Here is a 14,218-nt window from a genome sequence, read left to right as displayed (position 1 = left end):
AGGTTTTGTCTGCCTTCGACCCTGGAGACTGGATAGTTGTTTTGGAACCACAGGACATTTATTTTCACATTCCTGTCCTGCAGACCTACATGTGCTGTCGGTGGTTCGTGGTGGGACAGAAGCATTTTCAGTTTGCTGTTCTCCCCTTTGGTCTCACAGTGCCCCTCGGGTGTTGGCAGTGGTGCAGCATATCTTCAGAGGTCAGGGGACCCAAACTTCTCCCTACCTCAACAACTGTCTGCTGAAGGCAGGCCTGTCCCAGACAGTTACCCAACTTTAGACTACGGCAAACCTCCTGACGTCATGGGGGGTTGACTGTCAATGTGCCAAAATCGCACCTGACTCTGACACTCCCTTTCATCGAAGACATTCTGACATGGTCCAGTTTCATGCCTTTACCCAAGAAAGGAGAGGCCAGGACATGCAGACATTGAGCTCGATCTTTCAGCCTCTGTCCTGGATTTCAGTGTTGTTGACTGAGGCTTTGGGTGAGACTGCAGAAGACCTGCAGTGGCGGTTGCTCGACCGCAGTTGGGTCAGTGGCAGACCACCCTCCCTACCCCACCCAGTGCTGACAGTGGTGTCCGATGCATCGTTTCTGGGTCGGGGTGGCCGCCTGGGAGAGGCGGAGATCAGAGGCCTCTGGTCTCTAGCGGAGACATGGTTCCACCACACATTTCTGGAGCTGTGAGCCATACACTTGGCTTTGAAAGCCCCACACTGCCTTTCGCCACTTATGTGTTCAACTGTGTGCTTTTCTGCCCAGCTGCTACAGCCAACAGACTCCCTAGTACTTTTGTGGCCACGGATGCGTTTTCCTCAGGCCCCTTGGGACCCAAGGCCAGCGTTCTCTCCAAGAACTCTGGTCTCCGGCAGAGTCTCAGCTCCACATTAACTTCTTGGAGTTGAGAGTGATCCCCCTGACATTGGAAGCCTTATTTCCTTCAATTCAGGGGAGGCTGGTTCAGGTGTTCATGTACAACACCACCACCATGTGATATTGCAACAAGCAGGGTGGGTTGGAGTTGTGGACCCTGTGTCATGAGGCTCTGTGCCTCTGGACATGGCTGGTGTCCTGGTTGTTCAACATCTGGCGGGCTCTCTGAATTCCAGAGTGGATATGCTCAGCTGTTGATGCCTTGTGGATCATGAATGGCAACTCCATCCATACGTGGTGCAAGGTCTCTTCAGCAAATACAGAGAACCTGTTTAGATCTATTCACCACAACAGAGAACACACAGTGTCAGCATTTCTGCGTACTGGAATTTCTTAGTTGGCACTCTTGGAGACACGGTTTTCAAGTGGAATTCAGGCTTCCTTTCTGCCAATACCTCCTCTGCTCAGATTTCGCAAGAAGATCAAGAACGACTAGGCTCACACCATCCTTGTGGCTCCAGATTGGGCTCATAGAATTCGGTGTCTTGAACTCCTGAACCTGAGCATCGTACCTCCCTTCAGGCTGCCTCTTCAGGAGGATCTGCTGTTGCAGCATAAGGGCAGGGTTCTGCACCCAAACTTGCGCACACTCCACCTTCATACATGGAGCTCAACTCCGCCTTCATACATGGAGATCAACAGGAGCTGACGGCCTTTGACCTCCCTCCAAAAGTATGTGATGTCATTCTGTCAGCCAGTCATCCCTAAACCAAGACCATATACACTTGCCATTGGCGCAAGTTTGTAGCTTCGTGCTCTGACAAAAATGTTGATCTCCTCTGTCCAACCTCTTATTTGTTCTGTCTTTAGCCCTACAGAGCTTTGCTTTGGGCATATTTAAAGGGTATCCTCTGAAAGACATTTAGCCACCGACTTGTTACCTTAGAATAGTCCCCAGGTGTCAGACTTTATCTAGAAATGTTTGAACAATACCCCTGCACCCTGGTTGGTGGGGTCATTCAACTCTGAGTCAGCTGCACCAAAAATGAGGTGTGCAGTTCCTATATAGGCGCTACCCCGCACTCTGAGATCAGTTCTTTCTTTCTGCCCCAGGTAGCGCTGATCATTGAAGAGCTATCCCTCAGTCACATTTTTTACAGTTTTTTCCGTCAACTTTTTGTTTCCACATTTTTGATAATTTATTCTGCTGGTATGACAAAGATGTTCCCTAAGAAGCCATGTGGTGCCTGTCACAGACAGATGTCTGTGACAGATCCACACTTAATTTGTCTGAGGTGCATGGCGAGGGACTACGTCTCCAATACCTGCAAGGACTGCTGCCATGCACCCGAAGGCAATGGGGGAGCATTCCATCAAACTCCTCATTGCCCAGTGTCGGACAACCCTGCGACATTCAGGATCCTGGACACGCAGAAGGTCCCAGGCCCATTTACAGAGCCACACCCGGTGGTCTTAAGCTCAAACCAGGTCGTCGGGTAAGTCTCACCACAGAAAGAGTTCAGAGATGTTGAACAGGTCATCAACTTTGCCAAGCCCGTCCAAATGTTCAGGCAAGGCACTGGAGCGTCGGCACTCCCGGCCTCGCTTCTCTGCAGAGACTGCGTCAGGGGCTGCAATGCGCCTCCTGGAGCAAACCCCACCCTACTAAAAAAATTGTTTTATGAGGCCATGCATCTCCTATTTGGGTGGCTTGACCCCTCTCAAGCACCTTCGGACCTCATGGGTTTGGGAGGGACCCCCACTAAATTCTCGCTGCTGCATTTGCCTGTGGCACCTGTCAGGCCCCTTGGATTCGGTGCCATATCTGGAGCAGCGCGACCTGTGAGACCAGGACCTTCCTCTGCACCCGCTCCAGTATTGATGCTCCCAACACCCCACGGCACCGTCATCCCCATTGTCATTCCTGATTCTGACAGGAGCTGGATGTGTGTCGTCTGACACCATGTCCTCTGAGTTGGAGCCAGTTCCTTTTTCATTAGACATGCCAGGAGAAGGAGACGAATGGGAAGTGTCGGAGGAACCTTATGGATACCAGCATCACCTAGATGAGACAGAGGACAACTGGTATGAGGAACTAGCCTATTCCAGTGGGTTAGACACATCACCAGACGCTGGCTTGGTATCTCATCCTGCCGTGGCTACAGAGGAGGGTGCCTCATTCGCTATGGTGGTGCGAAGGGTGGCTGAGGTCTTGGACTTTCAGTTGCCCTCAGCAGTAGTCAAGACTAACGTCTTAACAAAGGTGTCTTTACTAAGGTGCTTCAGCCAGGAGTTGCACCCTCTGAACCCTTACTCCCATTTATTGAAGCCCTTACCAATGTCCTACTCGGAGCCTGCACCAAGCCCCCCTGCACAGTGGCTCCTGTGCACAGGACAATTGCCCACTGCCATCGCCCGCTCCAGGGGACCCCAGTTTCCTTACCCAGCACCCCACCCCAGAGAGCTTGGTGGTCCAAGCCTCCACTTTCTGAGTAAACTCTTGCACATTCCGTACCACTCCTCTGGATAGGGGATACAAGAGGCTGGATACCTTCAGTAAAAGGCTGCTCTCTTTCTTGAGCCTAGCTCTGCAGTTGGTGAACACCAAGTTTGTCTTGAGCCGAGACTTGGGACTTGGATGGGCAAGTGCTGCCCATGGTCTTGGAGGAGGACTGATCCATACTGTCAGGAGCAATTGTAGACGGAAGGGAAGTTCACCATTAGATGTGGATTAGATATGACAGACTTGCTGGGCAGAGGGATTTTATCACTGAGGGCCCTTATGTGCCATGCCTAGCACTGGCTTTTCGAGGGATGTACAAACCTTGCTCATGGACACGCCCTTTGATGTTAATCACCTTTTTGGTGAGAAGGCAGATTCAGCAATGGAGTGCTTGAAGGACAGCAGAGCTACAGCCAGGTCCTTGGTCCTTCCCACACCCCTCACCAACCCCAGCTTGCTTTCTACCCCTTTCTTGGCTACGAAAGGGGCTCACAGCCGCCTTTATTTCTACCTAGCCACCACGGCCAACAGGCTTCCCAGCCATTTTGCGACAGAGGACATGGCTCCCACAGACTGTAGGGCCACAAGCCAGAGGTCAACCCAGTCCATCCCTTCCCCAAGCAGGCGCAGCCTCTAAACGTCTTTAATGTGCCATTGTAGCTACATCAGAATCCAGAGGGGGCAGGATATGCTATCACCTGCACCACTGGCAGTCGATAACATTTGGCAGATCGGTTTTACAGATAGAGGATTGAGTAGCCCCTTTGGGTTTCCCTCCACCACCCATGCCACCCACTTATGACTGGCTGCTGGTGGACTAACTCTCCTTGTGTCATCCAGAAGTATCTCTCAGTTAAGGGAGCCATTGAGAGGGTGCTGGCATCAGAAGTAGGTCATTGTTGCTATTCTTGATCATTTCTGGTGGTCAAGGATGGAGACCTTCATCCTTTTCTAGACCTGCACCTTCTCAACTTCTTTCTGAAAAATGAGAAGTTCAAAAAGATCACATTAGCTCGAGTCATATCTGCTCTGGACCCTGGAGATTCCAGGATTGCAGGACTCATACTTCCACATTCCGATCCTTCCTGTCCACAGGCATTACCTGCAGCTCCCAGTGGGCTAACACTACTTTTAGTTTGCAGTGCTCCCTTTTTACTTCACCAGCGCCGCAAGGGTGTTCACTAAAGTGATGGCAGTAGTTGCAGCATATCTGCAGAGACCAGGGATTCCATTCTTCCCCTACCTCAACAATTGGCTGTTGAAAGCAGGCTCACCCCAGGCAGTCATCTCCCACCTCCAAACTACGGTGGACCTTCTGCATTTGCTGAGCTTCACTATAAATGTGCTGAAGTCACACCTGAATCCCTCTCAGATGATCCTTTTCATTGGGGCTGTTCTGGACACAGTGCAGTTTTCGGCCATCCACATGGTGAGTCCAGAATATTCAGGCAACGATTCCAATGTTTCAGCTTCTAGCCTAGATTTCATTAAGAATGACTGAGTCTCATGGCCTCCTGCATGCTGCTAGTTACACATGCCTGTTGGCATATGCCAGCTCTGCAGTTGGAACTGAAGTCTCAGTGGGTGCAGCATCAGGGAGATCTGTCAGACATTTTCCAGATCATGGAGGGAACTGCAAAAGGCCTGCAGCGGCGGCTGCCAAACAGCAATTTGGTCAGCTGCTATCCCCCTCTCCCTTACCAAACCATAGTTGAATGTCGTGACAGATGCATCACTCCTAGGCTGGTGTGGCCATCTGGGAGAGGTGGAGAGTATTGGACTCTGGTCTCTCGTGGAGTACATTAACCTTTGGAGCTCTGGTCGATCCTTTTGGCATTGAAGGACTTTTTTCCCCTCGATCAGGGGAAGGCTGGTGCAGGTGTTCATGGACAACACAATCTACATGTGGTAGTGCAACAACTCAGCCATCGATGCCTAGCAGATCACAAATGGCATCACCATCCAGAGGTGGTGCAAGATCTCTTCCAAGAATGGGGAGAACATTGGTCAGAACTGTTTGCCACAACCAGGAGCGTGCAATGTCGGCACTTTTGCTCACTGGAGTTTCCTTGGAGGCTTTTGCTCGGAGATGCTTTTCATCTCAAGTGGAGTTCCGGTAGGCTGTAAGCCTTTTGGCCTATACCACTCCTACCCAGAATTCTCAAGAAGATCAGGTACAACAGAGGTCCCAAGTCTTTCTTGTGGCTCCAGATTGGGCAGACAGAGTCTAGAATCAAGAGCTGTTCAGCATGAGCATCAGTGATCTGGTCAGGCTGCCTCTTTGGGATAATCTTTTGTTGAATCAACAGGCGAGGGTCCTGCACCCAAACCGGCGCACCTCCTGTTGTCATGTTCGGAGATTGAGGGGTAAAAGTTGACAACTTTTGACCTTCCTCCTGAAATCTGCAATATTACACTGGCAGCCAGGTGTCATTCCTTCAAGATGGCATACCCCTGACTGTGCAAAATGGAACAACGAGGTCCTCTTACTAGAAGAGACAATTTTTGGGTGGATTGGGAAAATGTTTATCAGTAGCTTATAAGTGTGGAGTAGTCTCAGTTATATAATTTGTGTTTTGTAGTTTCTTTGTATGGTCTCCTCCTCCTGATATTTAAGTCCAATGATTAGAACTCCCCTCACCTTATTGGGTGCTGCTTTGGTTATGATCAGGTCTTGAAGAAAACAGTAAGACTTGGTCGATGGCAGTCGATTGGGAAAAGTGCAATAAGTAGAACAGGTGAGGCGGCCCAGCAGTGTTGCGGACCGCACACCTGGAGCCATACCATAATTGCCTCGGCCATTGCTTTTTTCCTCTTAACCAAAGCGTGGGTGGCGAAATGAGGACAAAAAAAAATATTTCGTGCATCCAAGAACATCAACCATCTCTCTGCACTCCTTTCTCAGGTTTTACTATATGTTCTCTCTTTAGCCCAGCAGGGTTCTGCTCAGGGCACAGATAAAGGTTATGTATCAGGCGTTGTGGCATTTTTATGGTTGTCAGACCAACCTTATTTGTTCAAGTCCTCTTGTTGTGACTAGGTTCCTTAAACGTCTCCAACATATGTTCCCTTCAAGGCCATTCATCATGCCTAATGGGACTTAAATTTAGAACAGACTTTTCTGATGTGCACGCCTTTTGAGCCACTGCACAACTGCCCACTGCAGCTGCTAACCATAAAGACAGCTTTCCTAGTGGCCATAACATCTGCCAAGAGGGTGAGCAAACTGCAAGCACTGTGTGTGCATCCGCCTTACACCACCTTTTACCCAGGTAAGCTGGTTCTGCATGCCTCTTACCTTCCAAAGGTAGTGACACCCATTCATTTAGGCCAAACAATCACTTTGCCTACCTTCTTTGCTACACCCCACCCTTCTAAATTACAGGAGAGACTTACCTGCCTGGATTAAAAAATAGCATTGTTGTTTTACATTAATTGCACCAATGAGTTCCAGGTAGACGATCAACTCTCTGTAGGCTATGTTGGAGCTAAGAAGGGGAAGGCCGTGCAGAAACGAATTATCTCAAGATTGATATATTCTGCATTAAAATCTGCTATGCAGTGGCCAAAAAGCAACTCCCTTGAGGGCTTGCATGGTCATTCTACCAGTCAAGCCTGCGACCACTGCGTTAGCTCACAAAATCCCTGTCCTAGACATGCCAGACTGCTATGTGGGCATCGCTACACACCTTTACCAGACACTGCTGCCTGGACAGTTCGATCCATCGTGATGGGCATTTAGTTTGCTCGGTTCGGCAGGACTTTTTGGTATTCATCGGTTTTGCAGACCCACGTCCAGAGAGGCTTTAGTTAGGTATCTATTGTATGGTAAGAAATCTGCGTAACGTAGGTAACACCTTATTTGGGAGTGACTATCTAGCCGCAGATCTCTTAGACTCGCGCATCCTTCCTTCTCTACAAACTGATTACAGTCACCCTTCTAATGGCCTTAGGAATCCATTCAAGTTGTAAGTGTTCCTCGTGGCTTTTGCTTGCCGGTGTGAAAAGTCACAAAGAGAACCTGATGTCAGTGCGCCAATTTAGGCAGTGCACTTATCACTTTCGGTGCAGCTGGCACCCATTGATACTGCTCGAAAATTTCCAGATCCTCTCTGACGCCTGGGGAATATTACATGGTAAAGAATCTGTGGCTAGATGGAGATAGTGTTACCAGAGGTAAATAGCTTGTTTTTTCGGTCATTTCACCTTAAAAAAAAATTTTCTTTTTTTTTACAGTTGCCGGATCCACCGTCCCTGTAAAAGTAATCAGCTATGACCCGTTTCCTAAAAGGACTCTAACATTTGCTTCCTCCAAAACCCTTTTTTATGCTTTTATGGGACCTTAACTTAGTTCTGACGTTTTTGATGTGCTCACCATTCGAGTCCATGTAAAATTGTCCTTTACAGTTCTTGACAATCACAACTCTCTACTTAGTGGCCATTACATCAGCTCGGAGGATTGGCAAACGTAACATACTTTCTGTGCATTCTCCATACAAAATTTCTTCCCAGAAAAACTGGTTCTCCTTACATGTGCCTTCTTCCTATCAAAGGTGGTAATACGTTTCCACGACAGCCAGAGCATCACCTTGCTGACCTTCTTTGCTCCGCCTCATCCTTCTAAAGCGGAAGAGAGACTCCATCAACTGGACCTAAAAAGCATGTTGTACTTCTAGATTGATCGCACCAAAGAAATCCTAGTGGATGATCAACTCTTCGATGGGTTCGCTGGAGCAGAGAAATGAAAGGCTATGAAGTAACGGACCATCTTCCGATAGATTGTGCTCTGCATTAAGATAGGCTACACACTGGCTGAAAAGCAGCCCCTGAGGGCTTTCGGGCTCATTCCACCAGATCCAAGGCAGCAAGCACTGGGGTAGCCCGCAAAGTCACCATTCTGGACATCTAATCAGGCTGCTTCGTGGTTGGACACACAGGTCCATTGCAATGAGCACTTAGCCCTTTGGCCCTCCGCGACTTCTTTGTGTAATCTATTCACATTATTCTGGTTAGGTATTGCCTTGGTCTGTATTCTAAGGTAAAGAATTTGTGGCTAGAAGTCTCTATCAGATGAATAAGTTACTAACTTTCAGTAACGCTTTATTTGGTAGAGACTACCCGCAGATACCTTACCAACCGTCCTATCCCGCCCGCTTCTGGAAATGGATTCTCTACTTAAAAGGCCTCTGTAGGACCTTAGTCCAGATGTAGCAAAGGGTTTTTCCCATTCTGGGTCAATGGGAAAATGTGTTCGTACATATGGCCCTTAGTGCCTGCACACTGGTTCAATGGTTTCCTGTGTGGCTCCATGCTTCTGGCAAGGAAATGTCACAAAAGAAACTGATGTCAGTGTGCAGATTTGTCACTTCTTAAACTGAATGCAGACAAAACAGAGTTATGATCCTGGGGAACAACATGAACCCTTCTCTTGACATCAGTTGGCCTAGGTGTCTAGGCCCTCCTGGTTCCTAAATCAGCTACAAAATATCTGGAAATGTGTCTGGACACATCTTTAACATTTGACTCTCGTGTTGTAAAGCTAGTGACAATTTGTTATGGAATTCCGAGGATGTTATGTGAGATTCTGCCTCCTCTTCCTTATTAAAGAGGTTGGTGGTCCAGACACTTATTTTGTCACCCCTGGACTTCGTCCAATCATTGTATCTGGGCTCTACCAAAGCCACATTAAAGAAACTTCAGGTAGTTCAAAGCCATGCGGCACAGATTCTGTGTAACATACTGAGACATTAATCTGCCCGGCAGGTCATACATCATCTACCCTGGCTTCTCATAGCAGAGAGGATCAAACTCAAGCCATTGTGTACTGCCTGCAGGGCCTTACCTGACAAAGGGCAGTTGATTTCTCACCCCTTGTCATCTTTTTATATGCCTGGGCGAACGCTGCTTTCCTTTAAGGCAGGGGACTTCAAACTGAGGGACCTCAAGTGATACCAGGGGAGATGCCAGGCTCTGGTCAAAAGAAGCATTATGTAAATACCAGTACTTTTTGAAGAAGAAAAACATTTATTGCTTTTTTTAAAAGGTAACAGAACTTAACTGCAATGTTTAAATAAGTTTAGTCTTTTTAAAAATTGCCAGATTAATAGAATAATGGTGAAACATTTTGAGGGGGAGGTGGGGAAGCTGATGCTTTTTTTTCCCCCACTGGCAGGGCGCAGCATTAAAACATTTGAAAACCACTGCTCTAAGGTCCTTTTTTGCAAAGATCCCTGTCATCAAGAAAATGAATTATGGGGGGCATTAATTTCCTACAATGCAGCCAAACTATAAAATGTCCTCCCTCTGTCTCGAAAAGGAACTTTTGAAAAGGATTAAAAGACATGTTTTTTCAAAATGACTCTGTGAATTCCTTTACTACTCTGTGGTGCCCTAGCAGCGCTGGGACGCCTCCTGGTGCCTATGCGCTTTATAAGCTCCAATAGAATAGAATATAGACACTGCACACCTCACATTTGACAAGGCGGACACAGAGCAGATCAATTCCACCTACCGGCGTGCAAAGGTACTGCTCGAAAATGTCCAGATCAAGTCTGAAGCCTGGGGAATATTCTATGTAAAGGAATCTGCTGCTGGATGGAGCCTCTATGATAAGGTCAGATAAGGTGTTCCTGAAGGTTAGTAACTTGTTCTTTGCAACCATATTTCAGAAAACATGATGCATACCATAAGGAATCGCTATTTGGAAGGTACGCCCTAAACACACCTCTTCTAAATAGAGATTATCTGATAGAGACTTCTAGCCGCAGATGTCTTACCTTAGAATTTCCCCAGGTGTCAAACTGGATACAGAAGATTTTTTGTGAGCAGTACCACTGTGCGCCGGTAGGTGCCATCAATCGGCTACGCATTGCAAATGACATTCTTAACACCTATGTAGGTGCCACTCAGGCGACCTGACTTCAGTTCTTTCCTTTCCATGCCAGCCAGTGCTGCTCCGGAGAAGAGCCATTCCCATCCTGCCTGCCCACCGCTGTTACCTGCAGTTGACTGTAGGACACAAGCACTTTCACTTTGTTGTGCTCTCCTTTGACCTTAACAATGCCCCTCAGGTGTTCACCAAGATGGTAGCCCTGGTTGCTGATCATCTGCACAGATTGGGGTGACAGTGTTCCCCTATCTCGGCAACTAGCTGATGAAGGCAGGCTCCCCCCAGACTATTGTCTCCCACCTCCAGACTACGGCAGACCTCCTGCATTCACTGGGTTTCACTATCAACATGCCAAAGTGACACCTGACTGCCTTTCAAACCCTCCCTTTCATCGGAGCTGGTTTGGATACAGTGCAATTTCTGGCATATCCCCTCCAATGGGAAGTCCAGGATATTCAGGCTATGATATCGATGTTACAGCCCCTATCCTGGATTTCAGTGAGATAGACTCTGAGTCTGTTGGGACTCATGGCCTCCTGCATCCTGCTAGTGATGCATGCCCGCTGGCATATGCAGGTTCTGCAACGGGACCTGAAGTTCCAATGGGCACAGCATCACTGGAATCTCTCCGACAGGGTACAGAATTTGGAGGGAACTGCGAAAGATCTGCAGTGGTGGCTAACAAACCGTGATTGGGTTAGTGGCATACACCTCTCCCTTCCCCAACCAGATCTCACAGTAGTGACAGATGTGTCACTCTTGTGATGGGGCGGCCATCTGAGAGAGGTGGAGATGAGAGGACTCTGGTCTCCGGCGGAATCTGGACTCCACATCAATATGCTGAAGCTCCAAGTGTTCCAACTGGCATTAAAAGCCTTTCTATCATCCGTCAAGAGTAGGCTAGTGCAGGTGTTCACGGACAGCACCACCACCATATGATAACTGTAACAAACAGGGTGGGGTAGGGTCATGGACTTTTTGTCAAGAGGCCTTGCATCTCTGCGTATGGCTACAACATCTGGGCATATCCCTGACACCTGGTGGGTTCTCTGAATGACAGGGTGGAGGAACTTAGTCGAAGATGCCTTGTGGATCACGAATGGCGTCTCCACTTGGAGGTGGCACAGGGTCTCTTTCCGCAGTGGGGTGACTAAGCAGTTTTGCATGCTGGAAGTTCCAAGGTGGCTCTCGCTCTGAGACACTTCATCTCAAGTGGAACGTAGGCCTCCTGTATGTGTTTCCAACCATACCACTGCTGCCCAGAGTTCTTAAGAAGATCAAGAACTACCATGTCCAAGTCATCCTTGTGGCTCCGAACTGGACAAGGAGAGTCTGCTATCTGAGCTACTGAGCATGGCAATCGATCCTCGATCAGGCTGCCCATTCGGGATGATGATCTGTCGTAGCAGTAGGGGAGGGTCCTTCACCCCAACTTGTGCAGCCTCTGCCTTCTTGCATTGAGATTGAGCTGCGAGAGTTGAAAGCCTTTGACCTTCCTTCTGAAGTATGAAGTCATCTTGGCAGCCAGGCGTACCTCCACTAAATAGGTATACACCTGCCATTGGTAAACATTTTGGCATGGTGTGCAGAAAAACAAGTTGATCCCCTTACTGCTCCTCTTTCTCAGCTTCTTATTCTTTATCTTGCCCAGCAAGGCTCTGCTTTGTGCACTCTCAAGAGCTTCCCTCCTGCTCTCTCTTCTTTTCTGCAGTTGCCTGGCTAGCCATCCCTCTTCAAGTCCCCCATTGTAAATAGGTTTTTAAAAGGATTTGTTCATCTCTGTCCCTTGTCACCATTTATCATGTCTCAGTGGGACCTTAATCTTGTACTGACATTCTTGATGTGAGCTTCTTTCGAGCCTCTCCATAGCTTCCCCCTCAGGCTCCTTTCAATCAAAATAGCCTTCCTAGGGGCTATTACATCTGCCCAACGAGTGAATGAGGTCCAAGCCTTGTCATCGAAGCATCCTTACCATAGCCTGATAAATTGGTGCTTCACACAAAAGCCTGCTTTCTTCCAAAAGTGGTGACTCCATTTGCATAGGCCCATCCATCACCTTGCCTGCTTTTTACGCTCCTCCACATCCTGCTAAAGAAGAGGAGCAGCTCCACTGCCTGGACCCCAAAACAGCATTGTTCTACCTTGATTGAACAAGAGAGTTCTGGATGGACATCCAACTCTTCATGGGTTATGTTGGAGCGAAGAAAGGTTGGGCTGTGCAGAGGTGGACCATTTCCAGACTGGTCGTACTCACTCTGCATTAGGATCTACCACGCACTGGCCAAAAAGCAACCTCCTGAGGGCCTGCAAGCTCATTCCACCAGAGTTAAAGCTACAACCACTGCGTTAGCATGCTGAGTTCTGGTCCTGGATATCTGCTAGGCAGCAGCGTGGGCCTCTTTGCACACGTTCACAAAACACAACTGCCTGGACAGTCAGGTCCCTAGAGATGGGCACTTTGCCCATTCGTTCCTGCAGGACTTCCTCGTTTGAAAATGCTCTGCAGACCCAACTCCAGGGATAGTATTTCTTTGATATCTATTCTAAGATAAGGAATCTGCTGGTTCGGTAATGCCGTAACTAGTAGAGACCATATCTAGCCACAGATTCCTTACAGACCCACCCATCCTCACCTGCTCTGTGAACAGATTCCTAGGACAGACCTATTGACTTTCAGGGCTCTAGTTTTCCACACCAGTGGGCATGTTTTTGGCAATGAAAGTCGTCAAAAGAAACTGACATCAGCGTGCCTGGGTGGAGCCTATATAGGTGCCGCGGACGACGCACACAGAGCTGAATGACGCCACCTACCAGTGTGCAGGTGTAATGCTCACGAAAAATATTCCAGATCCAATATGACGCCTGGGAAAAGTGTAAGGTACGGCATCTGCATCAAGATACAGGGCATGATTTAAGTCTTGGCAGAAGGAAATACCCTCTGCTGTATTACGTCTCCCTATGGAGATCGTAATATAGCGGATGGGATATCCATCACATTTGTGATGGAGTATTCCCTCCGCCAAGATCTAAATCAGGCCCATAGTCTCTAACAGGATGTTACCGAAGATAAGCAACTCATTTTTTTTTTTTTTATACAAACTGTATTGAGTATTACTATGTCTGATTTTAGCCTTCAAGGACATATTCAGCATTAACTGAAAGCCCAAGAACTGAGGTGACAGAACACATGGTACACATTAGCAAAGGTACTTCAGGCATATATAGATTGTGTAACACCAAGTGTTCAAGACGATAACAACTAGAACATAAAAACTATATATAACTTCCCACCCTAACCCCAACAAGCCTTCTGCCACTTAGAATTGATGTAAAAGAATGACGATACAGGGGACTCAAGGAGGGATGATGGCACAACTTAATATGTTAGTTTGACCCACGGTGCACACCGATATCAGGGCAACAGAGATTAAACTGCTTTCCTAAAAGGGGGGGGGAAGAGGGAGGAATGGGGGAGGCAACAGATGTATTCACAGGGCTTGCTCCCCGCCATGTCATTGGCCCCTTAACTCACATCTGTTTGGGTCTTAAATATTTCCAATAAACCATCCCATGTTACAACTATGGGCCATTTACGGAGCCAACGGTATTCCTCATTGCATAATGCTTTCCCCTCAGCCATATCCCACTGTATGACCTCCTCACAACACCTGTCTATAGAGCTGGCTTTGAAGGATTTTCAGCATCTTATAATCTGGCGTTTGTCAAGTAGAAGTGCTAAGTGCAAATCGTGACATTGTTTTAGAGGTCTTAGGGCAGGGGAACAGAACTAACAGGCAGTGGTCTGCCATATTACAGTGGGGGGGGGGGGGCCCTGCCAGTTGTTCTAGGGTGGAGTAAACGACAGCCCAGTAAAATCTGTAACAAGTCTGAGGGTCTGGACGGCATCTGGAGCAGTTTGGAGGAACCGTGGGGAACAGTTTGTGGAGTT

This window comes from Pleurodeles waltl, chromosome 4_2 (assembly GCF_031143425.1).
Source record: "Pleurodeles waltl isolate 20211129_DDA chromosome 4_2, aPleWal1.hap1.20221129, whole genome shotgun sequence".
NCBI lineage: Eukaryota > Metazoa > Chordata > Amphibia > Caudata > Salamandridae > Pleurodeles > Pleurodeles waltl.
This window is presented reverse-complemented; position numbering follows the sequence as displayed.